Source organism: Pezoporus wallicus, unplaced genomic scaffold, assembly GCF_028554395.1.
Source record: "Pezoporus wallicus isolate ANWC-B61680 ecotype Strahan unplaced genomic scaffold, APGP_CSIRO_Pwel_v1 scaffold_3294, whole genome shotgun sequence".
NCBI classification, from domain to species: Eukaryota; Metazoa; Chordata; class Aves; order Psittaciformes; family Psittacidae; genus Pezoporus; species Pezoporus wallicus.
This window is the reverse complement of record NW_026635478.1, coordinates 16287676-16303947: the sequence shown is the minus strand read 5'-3', so window position 1 is coordinate 16303947 and position 16272 is coordinate 16287676.

The following is a 16272-nucleotide window of genomic DNA, read 5'->3' as shown; positions in this document are numbered from 1 at the left end:
TTATTACCAGCTAAAAAGATTTGCATTGTGGGAAACAAAACAACACCTCCCCCTTTTTCCCAGGCTCAACTTCCCCAATCTTCTCTGACCTTGGAATTCACAGGGTTGTTTCTCACGTTTTTTCCTTGCTCCTACAGTGTTTTACCCTTTCATAAGTATTTTTTTCCCAGAGATGCCACCAGGTTGGCTGATGGGCTTAGCTGTATCCTGCAGTGGGTCCGTTGCAGAGCTGACTGGAACTAGCTGTGTCTGGCACAGGGCAGTCCCTGACCTCTTCTCAGAGGCTGCCCCTGCAGTCCCCCTGCTACCAAAACTTTGCCAGCTACACGCAATACATTTCTCCCCTTGCCTTTGTGAAACACATTTTTTGTCATTAAAATATAAATTCATCACACATCCTCCACAAAATTCACTGACATCAACAAAAAATTCCCCACATCAGAATTATCACAAACTGACAATGGTGAACAATATACACACACACAAAAACTCCACCACTTGTCCCTTCACCACAACAAAAATTCCCAACACCATTATCAAAGCTCCCCCAAACTATTCCACTACCTGGAAATGTCCAGACCAAGTTTTGCCTCTCCCAGTTACTGTCATCTAAAATTCTGTGAGCCCCATGGTAGACACCAAAATGGACTGTGGTGGCCTAGCCTTGTCTTTCAGCCAGCTGCCCACCGAGGCACCCACTGTCTCCCTCTTCAACAGGACAGGTGGGAAAAGTAGGACGGACAAGCTTTGAATAGTCATCTAAAGACAGTGAAATCTCTTACCAGTTACTGCCACTGGCAAAACAGGCTCAACTTGGGAAACATTAACATAATTTATTGCCAATAGATTTGAGTAGTTAGAAATAAAAACAAAAATTAAAACACCACCTTCCCCTCTCCTCTGTCACAAACCAGTAAGAGCCCAGAGTTCCAATAGTGTAATAAATCACATATTTTCCTTTATTCTTTGATTTTTTTATAAAAAGGCTGAAATATTAGTTACTTTTACCACAAGATCCTACTGGTTGTTGTTTTGTTTGTGGTTTTCTGCTATAGTCTTGAAAGTTGACATTTTAATGTTTTCTTGATGTAGCTGACCATATAAATCAAAATTATTAATTATTAACAAAACTATCTTGGTTTCTTCATTAGGATGGAGTAAAGACAAGTTTCTAAGGAAGTTCCTCTTGTGGCAAAAGTACCACTCTTGAAGCCAGAGAAAGGAATAGGTGATGCAGAAAATTCATAGATACATGGAAGAAGTTATGCTGTCTCTCAACATCATATTCTAAATGTTTGTAACATCTTCAAGCAAATTCACTCTTCATTTTGCATTTCACATTACCCCAACTTTCAGATACCAATAATTCTTTAGTATTTAATCTGAAAGAGAAAAAATATTATATTAATAATACTGCTAACAAAATGTCAACACTACTAAAAATACATTCAGGTGAAAATTCAGACATTTTTAAACACTCATTGTGTGACCTCAGTTTATCCTGGTCTTGTATCTCTAAAGAAAAAAAACAGAGATACGTTCTAACTGGAGTTAAATAGTGCCACCCTCATGATACTAGTGCTGAGTTGCCTGAAATGAGATGAATACATCAATTTAAGTGTATCTGATGGTAACACTGTCAGCCACCAAAATGCAACTTTTTGTGTGATGGATGACAGAAAAGTAAATATTTCTCAATGCTTAAATAACACACTTTCCACACAGTATTTCATTAACAGACCCAGCCAATAGAAATAATTGTCAGAACTATCACTTGAATATTTGATACATTTTGAAAGAACACATGCATTAAAACCTGCTTAACTTGGGAAATTTAACAAAGTGTCAGGTTTTTCTTTACATCCTCTCCACAATCACTCTTCCATTCTTGTCCCTAAAACTTGACCCACAAAAATGTGGCATTGCATTGAAATCTGGTCAGGAGACTCACTGTCAGGGGACAAAGCTCTGAATAAAAGGCATGAAACCCTCAGGTGAAGAGTCAGTTCCTTTCAAATTACTGAGGGTGTTAAGTGCATTTCTCACCAGCCTTCTATGTAGTTCTGCCTTTTGTACTGCTCTCATGCTAATATCCAGCCTATTCACTCCTGAGATGTGTCCACAGGGCATGTGATGTTTCCATCTCACCTATTCAAGCAGCTCCAGGCTCTGGTATTTCTTTTGCTGTATCCTTTCCCAGCCTTTCCGTGGCTCTCACTTCTCCCTGAGATGTGAAACTGTTCAGGGCTTCTCTAATCAGTTGGGAAAAGAGCAGGTTTACTCACAGTTTTGGTCACCCAACAGTAAAACCAATGAGGAACTACATAGCTACCAGCTGGCAAGCCTACAAGCTACTGCATTGGAGCAACAGCAGAAAACCAAAATTGTTCTATATATATTCATCATAACTGTGAGAAATGGAATTACTATGCAATAAAACCCCAAAGGAGGTGATGCTATTTATCCAGGAAAGCCATCTACCTGTTGTAAAGGCGTAAAAGGTTTGTCTTGTATCAGGTTCTGCTTGGACGAGTAATTTACTTCTGCTTTGCAGTTTTTTCTCTTTTTAGTGGCCTTGCTCCCTCTAATTTTAAAGGGCCTTATTCCAGTTACTCAAAAGTAATATCCCATTTGATAAAAGAAGGCTTTTCCATTATGCAAATCTGCTAAGGATTAAGACTACGGTTTTACTTACCAGTTACTTGCTGGTTCACTAGTAGAATGGTAAGAGTGATTCCTTAGAACAGGAAACCTAATGTTTCTAGGGTTTCATTTTCCGCTCAAATGGATCCCTTCATAATGGCTCCCCTCTGGCTGTGCAAACACACACTGTTCAACTCCTTTAGACACCTTCAAAGGACACATGGTGTATATGGAAGTAAAACAAAACGCGTTTGCTCATCAGCCGAACCATGACCGCATTGGAGCTTGTGAAGTGCATTGAATGCACTGCTTGCCTGAATTCCTGGTTCTGCTTTTATGAACAACATTTTTTCCTATATTGATTTTTTGGAGCCGTGGAGCAGCCAGTGGCCCTGCAAGTGTGTAAGGCAGAGCTGGGAGCCCTGCCTGGGCTTGGTGCCTCCGGCCAAAAGTCTGAGGGGAGGGCAGCCTGCGGTTCCCTGCAGCTGGCGACCAGGCCAGGAAGTGCGGGAAGTGCCGGGGCCTCCCGGAGAGTGGCTGCCATTGCATGGCCAGGGACCGGGCTTGGGGAGCCGTCACCGTGGCAACGCGCTTGAGGTAAGCAGTGTTGCCTGGAAACCGGCTCTCCGGGCACGAGGAACCTCTAGAGAGTTCGCAGCACTGCCGTTGGGGCTGGGGGAGGGGAACGGAGCTATCGTGGGGGAGGGGAAGAAACGAGAACCTGCCTTGAAAACGGGCCCGAAGCCGGCAAACGGAAGGCTGAGGGTGGGCTGACGCGGGAGAGGCCCATCGGCTGGCGGCAGGGAGGCCTGGCGCCCTGGGACCTGGCAGAGGCCGTTCCTGGGTAGGGCTCCCCGCCACATGCACCACTCACCCTGCAGATCAGGTGTGTGCTCTCCTCGTCGCTCCTATAGGGGAGTGCACGCAGAGCAAGGCGAAGAGTGTGAAAACGTTACAGAACATCCTTGCCCCAATTTTGGTTTTGGTGGAGACACATCTGGAGGAGCTCATTGAGTGTATCATTCTTATGGAGTGGAGTTGCTTTCTAAAATGATGTTTCTGGGGCAGTACTTTTCTGTTTTTCAGTAGCATTAGTAGGGCTAAGAGTCAAAACACAGTTCCTTAAAATAGAATGTGTTTATGGAGACTTGCTGAGATCTACACTTTACATCCCAACAAAAGAGGTTGCAAGTGAGAGGGGTCCAGAGTGAAGAGTGGGGTTGATTGAAGAATAAGGTGGATTGAAGAATGGGGTTGATTGAAGAACTGGGTTGTAAATAAGTAACCTCAAGAACATTAGGCTTTGTTAGCAACTATAGAGAAAACAAAATTACTAAGATAAGCTTTGCCAGAACCACCTGGTGGTTACTGATATGAAAATGATCCTAAACCAAAGTGATGAAGAAATAACCACCGGGGGTCCATAGGCCCACTACCACATTTTTGTATGCGTACAGGAGGCATTCTCTAAGAAGTATGATGTAATGTATGTAATCTAATGAATATGTATGTTTAAGGACAATATAATCACAGCCTGGTTGATGCCTGGGAGAGACACGCTTGGAGGAGCTATCCCCCGTGTCTCCCAGCGCTGCAATAAAGAATACCTGCTTGTCAACTTAAAACTTTGTTGGCGAGTTCCTGGCGTTTTCTCCAAAATCAATTTGGCACCTCAGATGGGACCCTCTCTGCTCGGCTGCAGGACCTGCTGAGGACAGGGCTCCCTAGGGACCTCAGGAGTTTTTCCAGGAGGGACCCCTCGACTCATTCGGATCACTGCGGGAGCAGACAAGGACCATCTCATAAAAGGTATTCTTTTCTTTTATATAGTCTCTAAGATGAAGGGGGCATCTCGGTTTGGTAAATTGGTTTGGTAAGTGTATGCATGGTTTGGAAGCCTTCCGTAAATCGAGAGAGGAAATCTCGTGGGTAAAGGCGTATACCCGGCTGCTAGCGTCTGTTTGGTATACACCCACAAGAAGCAGAGGGTACCTTGTGGTTTGGGTCCTGCAAGACACAGTGGGTGTCTTGTAGAAAAGGTCTGGGGCTTTACCGGTATACAATCACAAGAAGCAGGGGGCATCTTGTCCTGCAAGACACAGTGGGTGTCTTGTAGAAAAGGTTTTGGTTTTACCGGTATACAATCACAAGAAGCAGAGAGCATCTTGTGGTTTGGGTCCTGCAAGACATAGTGGGTGTCTTGTAGAAAAGGTTTTGGATTTTACTGGTATTTGACTTATGTTGTGGCTTGTTACAGTTATGATTTTGGTCTTGTGATTTTGGTATTGGTGACAGACTGTTATAAATGCGTTATTAATTGTTGTCTCTGTTTCAAGTGTTGTAACTGTGTGGAGTGTCTATTTTGTGGTTTGTTATAGTGATGATTTTGGTCTTGTGATTTTGGTATTGGTGACAGACTGTTATAACTGTTAATTGTTCTTTTGATACGGTTCTAGTCTCTGTCTCAAGTGTTGTAACTGCGTGGAGCGTGTCTGTGGTATCCCGTGTGTGTGAATGCGAGATTGATAATGGGAAATTGGCAGAGTGAAAAAGAGTACTTTAGGGTGCATTTTGGCACATTAGAAAGAACTGGGAGGGTTTCCTGGGGGCTCAGTAAATAAGAAAATATTGGTGAAATATGGTAACCAATGCTGGCCATTGTATACGCTGGGGGATCAGGAGAAATGGCCTAAAATTGGAGCTCTGAATTATAATACATTGTTACAATTGATGTTGTTTTTGAGGCGGCAGGGAAAACGGGATGAAGTGATGTATGCAGATACGTTTTTCACTTGTAAGAAACCACCCAGAGTGGCAGACAGAATGTGAAATTAATATAGCTCTGCCAGATCCCTAATTTTGTCTTTGGAAAAGGACAGGAAAAAACAGAAAGCTAAGCTGGAGAGATGCTGTTCAGCCTGTGATAATGGGGGAATGATGTTTAAAGTTAAACAAACAAACAAACAAAAAACCCAAACAGAGTAATCAGGAAGATAGGTTGGGGGATTATGTATCACAGGTACTTCTGAGAGGAGCACTCTTGGCATCTGCCCTATCTGTTATTGATAAGGAGGAAGAGGTTGCTGTCACTGGCAACAGAGCAGAAGGACTTGAGAATGTTAAAGAAGTGTGGAGAGTGTATCGGAATCTTAAACATGTAGAGAAGAAAGAGCTGAGTCATGCTATAGGCACGGCTACAGTGGCTGCTTTGGGACAAGTAGAAACTGGTGGAGGGACTAATGTGAGAGGACGAGGCAGAGGTAGAGGAGGAATAACAGGCAGAGGTGAGAAACTGAATTCTGTGGGATGGGATCAGTGTGCATACTGTAAGGAGTTTGGATGTTGGAAGTGAGACTGCTCTGGGGGGAGTGCCATGGGGTGGCTCCGGTGACTGAATTGGAACTAGACTGACAAGGGACCTGGGAAATCTACCCTAGCAGATCCACTGATTACATTAAAACGAGGAACTAGAGGAAATAAGTGGAATTTTTAAGTGGATACAGGAGCAACTTATTCGACATTAAATCAGAAGAAAATAATTTGTTACAGATGTGGGAGCTACTGGCCACCAAGAAAAAAAAAAAAAAAGAAACAAAAACAAAGAAAAGCAATCTTTCTGAAACCTTTAGAGTATAAATTGGGAAAATAAATAGGAATGCATAAATTTTTATACATGCCAAATCCTCCAAAAATCTTTATTAGGGCGAGAAGCAACATTTAAAGAAGGCAAAATGGAATTAAGAGTCAAAAACGATCAAGTAATTGAAGTTTTGAGTTTATCTTTAATTCAACAGAAGAGCAAACAGGAAGACCTTTCTGAAATAGAAGAAACCTTTTATCAGGTGTATCTGGGAGTATGGGCATCTGAAGTTCCAGGTAAGGCGAAAAAATGCTTTGCCTGTTAAAGGAGAAATAAAAGGGGGGACTGCCCAATTAGAATTAAACAATATCCCTTAAAATTGGAGGATCGAAAGGGAAACAAAGAGTTTTTTAAAAATGTGGATTATTAATTGAATGTGAATTAGAATATAATACTCCTATCTTGCCATTAAAGAAATCCAGTGGGAAAAATTACAGATTAGTTCAAGATCTCAGAGCAATCAACAAAATTGTGGAGGATATTCATCCAGTAGTACCTAATCTGTATACCTTATTGACTAAATTGAATACTAACCAGGAGTGGTTTAATGTTCTGGACTTAAAGGATGCATTTTTCTGTCTGCCCCTGGCCAAAGAAAGTCAACATTTATTTGCTTTTGAATGGGAAAACCCTGAAACAGGAAGAAGGACAGCTCACCTGGAGGGTGTTACCTCAGGGATTTAAAAACATTCCGACCATTTTTGGAAATCAGTTGGCACTAGAATTAGAATTCTGGGAAGCACCCACCCAGACAGGAACTTTACTACAGTATGTGGATGACCTGTTAATTGCTACCAAAACTGAGAAAGAATGTGTTCAATGGACTGTAGAATTGTTAAACTTTCTGGGGCTAAATGGATACCGGGTATCTAAATTGAAGGCTCAACTAATTCGAACTCGAGTATCTTATTTAGGATGCAAAATAACAGGAGGACAACCAGAACTTGGAGCAGCTAAGAAGGAAGCAATCTGCCAAACACTGTGACCATCCACAGTTAAAGATATCCAGACATTTCTGGGAATGATAGGATGGTGTCAACTCTGGATCCATGATTATGGTGTTCTGGTAAGACCCTTATATGAGCTGCTAAAAGAAAATCCAACCTTTCTAAAATGGACAGATCAAGCTGAAGAAGTGTTTCAAAGTTTAAAGACAGAACTCATGAGGACTCCAGCTCTGGGGCTCCTGGACATAACTAAACACTTTTGGCTATATTCCTATGAGAAACAGCGAACAGCCTTGGGGGTTTTGGCTCAAAGATTAGGATCTTATAGAAGAGCAGTGGACTATTTTTCAAAACAACTGGATGAACCAAGTAAAGGCTGCCCTGGATGCCTGAGAGCAGTGGCAGCAGTTATCTTAAACATCCAAGAGGCCTGAAAATTTACACTGGGACAAAAGATCACCGTGTTAGTATCACATGCAGTACAAAAATGTACACATTGGCTATTGCCATCACGTTTCTTGAACTGTGATCACCAATGTTGTGAATCCAGCATCTTTCCTTAAAGAAACCCCTACTGAACCATTGACTCACGATTGCTTGGCCACCATAGAGACAGTATATTTGAGCTAGCCAGATTCTGAAGGAGGAGCCTCTGAAGGGTGCAGATTCCTGGTTCACTGATGGCAGCAGCTTTGTTAAAGATGGTAAACGATGCCATAACTACAACTTCAAAGGTAATAGAAGCTAAACCTTTACCCCCTAACACCTCAGCACAAAAGGCAGAAATAATAGCCTTGACTAGAGCCTTGGAGTCGGCAAAGGACAAGCAGATAAACATATGGACTGATTCCAAATATGCCTTTGGTGTAGTTCATGCACATGGAGCAATTTGGAAAGAATGAGGACTTTTTAAATACCCATGGAAGACAAACATGCAGCAGAAATTCTATGATTGTTAGAAGCTGTACAATTACCCAATGAAGGGGCTATCCTACATTGTAAAGGACATCAAAGAGGTAACTCTGATCAAGAGATTGGAAATAATTTGGCTGATCGTGAGGCTAAACAGGCAGCAGAAACAGAAAGGGTTGAGGTGATGTCCTTAATCCCTGACAGTAAACTGGTAATTGAGCAAAATAAACCTAGGTACTCTAAAGAAGATACAAAACTAACTGAAGACTTGGAAGGACAGGAAAATGAAAACGGTTGGATAAAAATACCTGATGGGCAAACAGTGATCCCCTATAATCAATTATGGAAGTTGATACAAGAAGAACATAACACACTGGGGAAGTAATGCCTTGTATAAACATTTAAACAAACAGATCATAGGAAGAAATTTCTGTACCATAGTGCAATTAGTGACAAAACAATGTCAACTATGTCTGAAAAATAACCCTAAGACTGAAAACAGGAATCAGGTAGGGACAATTGGAAAAGTGAATTATCTGGGACAACAGTGGCAAATAGATTTTTCTGAATTACCTAGAAAAGGAGGTTATTGATATTTGTTGGTATTAACAGATACTTTTTCAGGGTGGCCAGAATCATTCCCTTGTGGAATAAATAATGCAAGACAAGTAATTAAAACATTATTAAATGATATAATACCTTGTTTTGGAGTACCAGAGGCAATTTCTTCCAACCGAGGCTTGCACTTTAGCTCAAAATAGTTATAAGAAATTAGCAAAAAATTAGGAATTGATTGGCAACTACATGTTTCATACAGGCCTCAGGCCAGTGGGCAAGTAAAAAAGATGGTTCATCTGATCAAACAACAGATTGCTAAAATATGTCAGGAAATGAATTAATATTGGTACCAAGGTTTACCACTGGCTCTATTAAGAATTCGAACTAAACCTTGGTCGAAAGAAGAAGCTAGACCATGTAAAATTTTATATGGAAGACCATATCAGTCCCAGTTTAAAGGAGGAAGTCTTCTGGAAGTGGGAGAAGGCTATCTCTGAGAGTTTCTGGTCAATCTGGGAAAACAATTAGAAGAAATATGAGAACACTGGGGACAAGAGTGAGAAGCATGAATTACCCGACTCACCCTTTTAGATCCAGAGACTGGGTCTATGTTAAGAATTTTTCAGGAGATTCTCTACAGGAGAAATAGAGCGGACTGTACGAGATAATATTGACCACCTTTACAGCAGTGAAGATAAAGGAACAACCCGCTTGGATACATTATTCAAGAACCAGAAACACATCAGAACAGAGAAAAAGTATGGCATGTTGAGTCTTCAGGACCCACACATATGAGACTACATCGATCATAATTTGGACTTGTATAATAATAGGTATAGAAGCATGGAATCAAAATCTGTATCTGAGATTGATACAAAATGTTACTAATGTCTTAAACAGGCATGATTGTTGGGTCTGTACTCAGCTACCTAAATCAGGAGAGAGACTGGGTATTCCTTTAATTGGCCTCCCTATCCCCTTTAAGACAAATTGGAATAGATTATGGAGAGATGCTCTTTATGTCTACAAGGGCCATACAAATTTACAGGTTTTAAGGATACAAGCCTCAAATATGTCAGAAGTTAAATGTGTAACCACTAACAAAACTCTTAATCAAGGCAACATGTCAGTAGGAAATTACCCATATTGCAGCTGGGCAATGTATATATCTCAGCTGCAATTGAGGAAATGGGAAATTGAACTGCTGATGCTATTCTAGCATTACAAGAAGAAATAACTAGCCTGTCTACAGTAGTGCTCCAAAATCAAATGTCATAAGATACACTGTTAGCATCCCAAGGAGGAGTTTGTTCTGTAATCAATGATAGCTGTTGTTCCTACATAGATCAAAGTGGAAGAATTACTACTGATCTAAAGGAAATGTGGAAACAAGTTAAAATATTTCATGAGGTGGTGCAGGACAACACCTCGTGGGGATTTGAGGAAATTTGGGAAAAATTAACATCACGGGTACCCAGTCTCTCCTGGTTGACACAGTTGTTTTTTACTGTATTTGTAATAATTGGCATGGTTGTAATTACATGCATAATGGTCCAATGCTCCTTTTGGTGTTGCAAACAAACCATGATGAACTATGATGAATGGAAGAGAAACAAAATTAAACATCAAATAGAAACAGGGAGATACTTCAGAAAACTTTAAATAAAAATGAAATAACTCAGTTCCAAAAGAATTTGCAATAGGACAAGAAAAAGGGGGGATTGAAGAGTGGGGTTGATTGAAGAATAAGGTGGATTGAAGAATGGGGTTGATTGAAGAATTGGGTTGTAAATAAGTAACCTCAAGAACATTAGGCTTTGTTAGCAACTATAGAGAAAACAAAATTACTAAGATAAGCTTTGCCAGAACCGCCTGGTGGTTACTGATATGAAAATGATCCTACACCAAAGTGATGAAGAAATAACCACCGGGGGTCCAAAAGCCCACTACCGCATTTTTGTATGCATACAGGAGGCATTCTCTAAGAAGTATGATGTAATGTATGTAATCTAATGAATATGTATGTTTAAGGACAATATAATCACAGCCTGGTTGATGCCTGGGAGAGACACGCTTGGAGGAGCTATTCCCCATGTCTCCCGGCGCCACAATAAAGAATACCTGCTTGTCAACTTAAAACTTTGTTGGGAGTTCCTGGAGTTTTCTCCGAATCAAGAGGAAGCTAATGGAGACAACCAGACAATCTGTATAATGACAGTTAATTTTCTTCTTTTTCTTTTTTTTTTCTGTTTACTGGATTTTCTGAAAATTTGCAGCTTGCTCCTGCTGACCAAGGAGAGAGGCAAGGATGCAAAGTACAGAATTACAAGGGTAAATATTTATTCATGCATGTGAGGTGTCCCAGCCAAATTGAGGTACCCTTGCTCTTGACACCTGAAGTGTCAGCTAGAACACGATTTGACTAATCACTAACACAACACCAGCCATTACTAATTGTAGTAAAACTTTGCAAAGCAGCTGTATTTCTGCAGCATTCTGGCTGCTTGTCTATTGATTCAGACATAGGTCTTGCCACAGTTACTTATCTATGATGCCAGATGATGCTGGGAAAGTTTCAAAGACGTGTTAGAGTGGCTAGGATGTTGGTGTTATCTTGGCTGTTCTTTCATCCTTCATGGACAGCACTAAGCTTTCAAGACCCAGTGGCCTTTCTCCACAGCTGGGCTGTCCTATTAGTCCTTGCAATGAGCTGATGTCCATTGGTTGTTCTCTTGAGAACGAACAATACCAAAGTCTCCAGTAAAATTCCACTACCTAATTACATTGCAGGATGTAATGTGGACTAATATGTATTGACAAAGTTAATACATGTTAATACTATAAAGATTGCCTCATAGAATAGTTAGGGAAGGGAATTTGCATAATGTAGACAACAGATAAGAATGGTAAGGTGTTATACACAGACTTAATGATGGCTTCTGCATTGACTGATTCCTCAGGAAAGACATCTGGTGGTTACGATGAACACGTAAAGCTTCACTGAATATGAATCAACAAAAAGTTAAATAGAAAAATGTGAGGAGACATACAAAATTGGAAGAAAAATTACAGTAGTAGAATACTAACTTGTCTATCTACATCTCTGTTTTCTCTCATATGAAATAGTTTTCAGGTTATGATACTTCTATCTCAAACAGGTATATGACTACAGAAATTTGAGTTCAGAGATGTCTGAAAACATTAGATTAGATTAGAACAAAAATGAGAAGGTTAGAATGTTTTGTTTAGAAAGTAGCAAGTGAGAACAGCCATAAAAGCTATGAAAATACTGAGTGGCACAGACATTTCATACTGACTGTCCATTTGTCCTTTCAAAAAACATGTTGAGGGCATGTTGTGAAAACTGAAAGACATGCACTGTGAATGAAGTAACCTGCAGCAGTCAGGAAGCCTGTTGGGATTGTAGTCTCTATATTAGACCTGTCTGGTGCAACCATGCTCTGTTCAATGTGAAAGAAATTGTTCCAGTATGACACGTTCCATTACTACTGCATCTTTACTCAAACCTGAGCATATGCAGTTTCTACATCACATAATAGAAGCCAGGTCTGCAGGTTCCTAAGATGTGCACAATGTAAGCAATGTGTTCTTGCAGCTCAAATCCTGTGCTGCATCAAAAGAAGCGCATCCAGCATGTCCAGGGAGGTGATTCTGGCCCTCTGCTCTGATCTGGTGAGACCCCACCTGGAGTACTGCGTTCAGCTCTGGGGCTCTCACTGTAAGACAGACATGGACCTGTTGAACAGGTTCAGGGAAAGGCCACAAAAATAATCAGAAGGCTGGAGCACCTCTCCTGTGAAGATAGGCTAAGAGAGTTGGGCTTGTTCAGCTTGGGGAAGAGAAGGCTCCAAGGAATCCTTACTGCAACTTTTCAATGCTGAAAGGGGGCTTATAAGAAAGATGGGGACGCACTATAGCTACAGGACAAGGGATGATGGTTTTAAAGTAAAAAGATAGTAGATTCACAATAGAAATAAGGAAGACATTTTTTACTGTGAGAGTGGTTGTCATGGTTTAAGCCTACCCAGTAACTCAGAACCATGCAGCTGCTTGCTCACTCCCCTCTCTTCTTTCCCCCTCTTCCCTGCCCCCGCTTCCGGTGTGTTATCAGGCTAAAGTCGAAACCACAGCACAGAACCAGCTACTAAGAAGGAGAAAAACGACTGGTGCTGCTCAACCCAGGACAGTGATGAAACACTGGAACAGATTTCCCAAAGAGGTAGTAGATGCCCCATCCCTAGAAAATGCAAGGCCAGGCTGGATGTGCTTCTGAGCAACCTGATCTAGTTGAAGATGTCCCTGCTTATTGCCAGGGGTTGGACTAGATGACTTTTCAAGGTCCTTTCCAACCCAAACCATTCTATGATTCTATGATAATTGATTATCTATTCTAAGATAAATAAAATTGTATCTACTTTTGATCATCTTGAGTTTCATTCTACTTTAGGCATTAAACCTGAGTCTTGCGTCCACAAGAGAAAACAGTTATGAGCTTTTCCCACTACTATCAAACTGTGCAATGGGAAAGAATTTTCTAATTTTTTTTTGCTAAAATTCTTACATGACAATCTGAATTCCTGGTACTAGACTTATTCTACAGGTCTTCTGTTTAACATTTTAGAATTGCCATTTTAGTATAAACTTTCCTACTATCTGTGAAGTGGGTATGTTACTAAGGAGAAGCTGACTAGCAGCTACATGCTAGAAGCATATTCACTGCCATGGTGCTAAAAGTAAATTTATGAAGTCCCAGATTTAGTGCCCCCTCTCCCCCGAGTTCCTTTGCTGCAAAAAAGCACAAACTATCCCAAATTCTTCAGACATCAGAATTTTTCTGTAAAGTACAAATCACTGTGGCTATATGTTCTTTCTATGATTCATGAGCACACTTTATAGCATTTCTAAAGCATAGAATTTTATTCCTGGTTTCTAGTTCATGTGATAAACTTCCCTGTCCTTCTGTCTCCCTGTTTATCACTACCACCAACACAAGTTGGTCAAATTATGGTCTGCTGTTTTAGAAAAGAATATATGCTATTCTTCCTAAGATAAATGGAAGAGAATAATTCCATCTGTAAAGAGACCTTATTTTACATTCACCTTGAATTTAAACTGAAAACACATTTAATACCAAGCACAGAACAGTAATATTATCACTCAGTTGTGCATTGAAAGCACCATACTTATTTCATATATCTAACTTTTGCATGTGCCCTCTTTTAATATTTAACGGTGCTACACAGTTACATATGAAGGCATGGGTTTCATCTGATCCTGACTTTACTATGTGTATTGATATGCTGATTTGTAAATATACAATTCTGATTTTGGAAATGATGTCATAAGCTTCAGGATACTAAGAAAGCAGGCCTGTAGATCTTTACACTGTTATCTGACATTTGCACTAACAATTAAACATTTTAGGAATAAACAGTCAATGGATTAAATCCCTGATTCGGGGAATTTCAGGCTTACTGAACAGCTTCTTGTGTCATTTTACATCACCAGCAGTGCAGTGCTGCTGCCTCCTCTCACTCCAGCATCCAAGATCACACTTATCAGCTCAGCATGGCATGTGGTGAAGAAGAAGTGTGAGAGGGCCTGTAATGATAGGCTGTGGCCATGGCACATGTCTCCCAGTGTGCTGTTTTTCCCAAAAGCACATTCCCCAGCTGCAGCCTCTGATGCGACTATCAAGGGGAACTCAGCGTGGGACAAAGCACATCAGATCTTCTGTTTTGAAACATGGGGTTTATTGCAGCTGGTCTTTAGAAGCTGGGAAGCCTGTGCTTGAGGAGCACAGTCAGCTACAGGGGACTTCAACTACAGCTGCCATGCTGTGCAACAAGACAATTACCAATGATGCACTAGTTCCTGAGCATCCTAGGCTGGGTTGCTATACTCTAGGAATTAAAAGCTGTTCTTACTATTTGGCTGCAAAATTAATTGGTCCTTTCTTAGAGATGCATAACTACAGTAACCACCTTTCTTTCTGTGAAAAGCAACAGTCTGCTCTGTTTATACTAATAAATTATTTCATTGTATTTTTTGGAAGCACAAAGGCGTTGGACCCATTTTTGTGGCCAAACACCAGTGTAGAAATATTTCTTATTTTCTCTTTCAGTTTGAAGATGGAATGTAACTTGCGTGCATCTTCAGTAAAGTGACAGATGGAAGTAATACTAGAATTAAACTGATTAAAAGTAAGATCCAAAGGGGAAAACAGCCTATTATAGTATTCTATAAAGATGTGTTACAACAACTGTTGTATTTACTGTAAATCTCTTCAGAAAAAAAATACAGAAATAGGATTTAATAATTCTCAATTCTGCAATTGAAGAAAAAGGCTAATTTTCTGTAATCTTTTCCTGCCAAGCATATTTCATGTATGAGTTTTTCAGTTACCCACAGATTCTTCTTTCTAGTTATTAAAAAAACCCCAAACAAACAAGAAAAGTGCTCTTGTGGGAGAGAAGGGAAACTTTCAGAAAGTGAAATGAAGTTTCAAGCTTTTTCATGCAATGGTTGCACTTAAATACTCTATTTTGAAAGTACAGCCTTGATATTTGGTTAAAAAATTCATAATACAAGGACTGCAATTACACTGAAATTATAGCATAGTTATACCAGTAATTTTTTTATCCTACAATTACCACTGATTCACATAACCACAAAGAACATGGCCGGGAATAATCATAGTGCGAATGCAATGGTTCCTGTGAATACAGTGTCTGAGATACACATACAAGTAAACATATACATATATGAACTTCTGTGTCTGTACGTGTATGTGGAATTCAGATGTAGAATGTACATGTGTTGCATAAAATGGGAATAACTGGAATACTGGTACAGTTACTTCATATTTGTATTGGTATCAATTAATCATTGAAAAACATGACTTCACTGTAACCGGGGATCAACTGGACTGAAACTACACTGTAATTAACCACTGTGTGATTATGTTGATAGCACATATGCTTAAACCCCAAAACATTTAACTCTCTATTGCACGTAATTTTAAAAATTGACATAGTGACTTTATTCTAATCTCAGTTACTTGTAATTGTTTATAATTGTTGAAATGCCATGTGGCATGTGTTGAAATGCCACATTTTTAAAAAAAATTAATCATTGGGTTATTTGAATATGATGAAATGATTCCAAACTTGGTTTTGAGGCTTTTATAATTCAAAAATAGATAAGATGTAGAATTTTACATGTGTAATATTACTTTCATGTAAGAAACGCTGAGAAGTCACTACAGTTTGAAGCTATTAGACTAAGATATTATTTAATGTTCCACATTTTTACTGGCCTGTTTTGCATTAGCTCTGACAAGAAATTGTTGGAAACATTTACATTTTTAAAATGTACTAACACTTTCACAATAGGGCATAAGGAATGCTTATAATCTAAAGAGTAAGGAAGATGTGAAGGAGATAAAAAACAAAGGTAGAGCAAAATAGTAGCAGTGATTTTTTTTGGCTCCATGATTTCTGTCTCGGTTTTTCAGTTTTGAGGTGCAGCTTTGTCTCTGCTTTATATGGC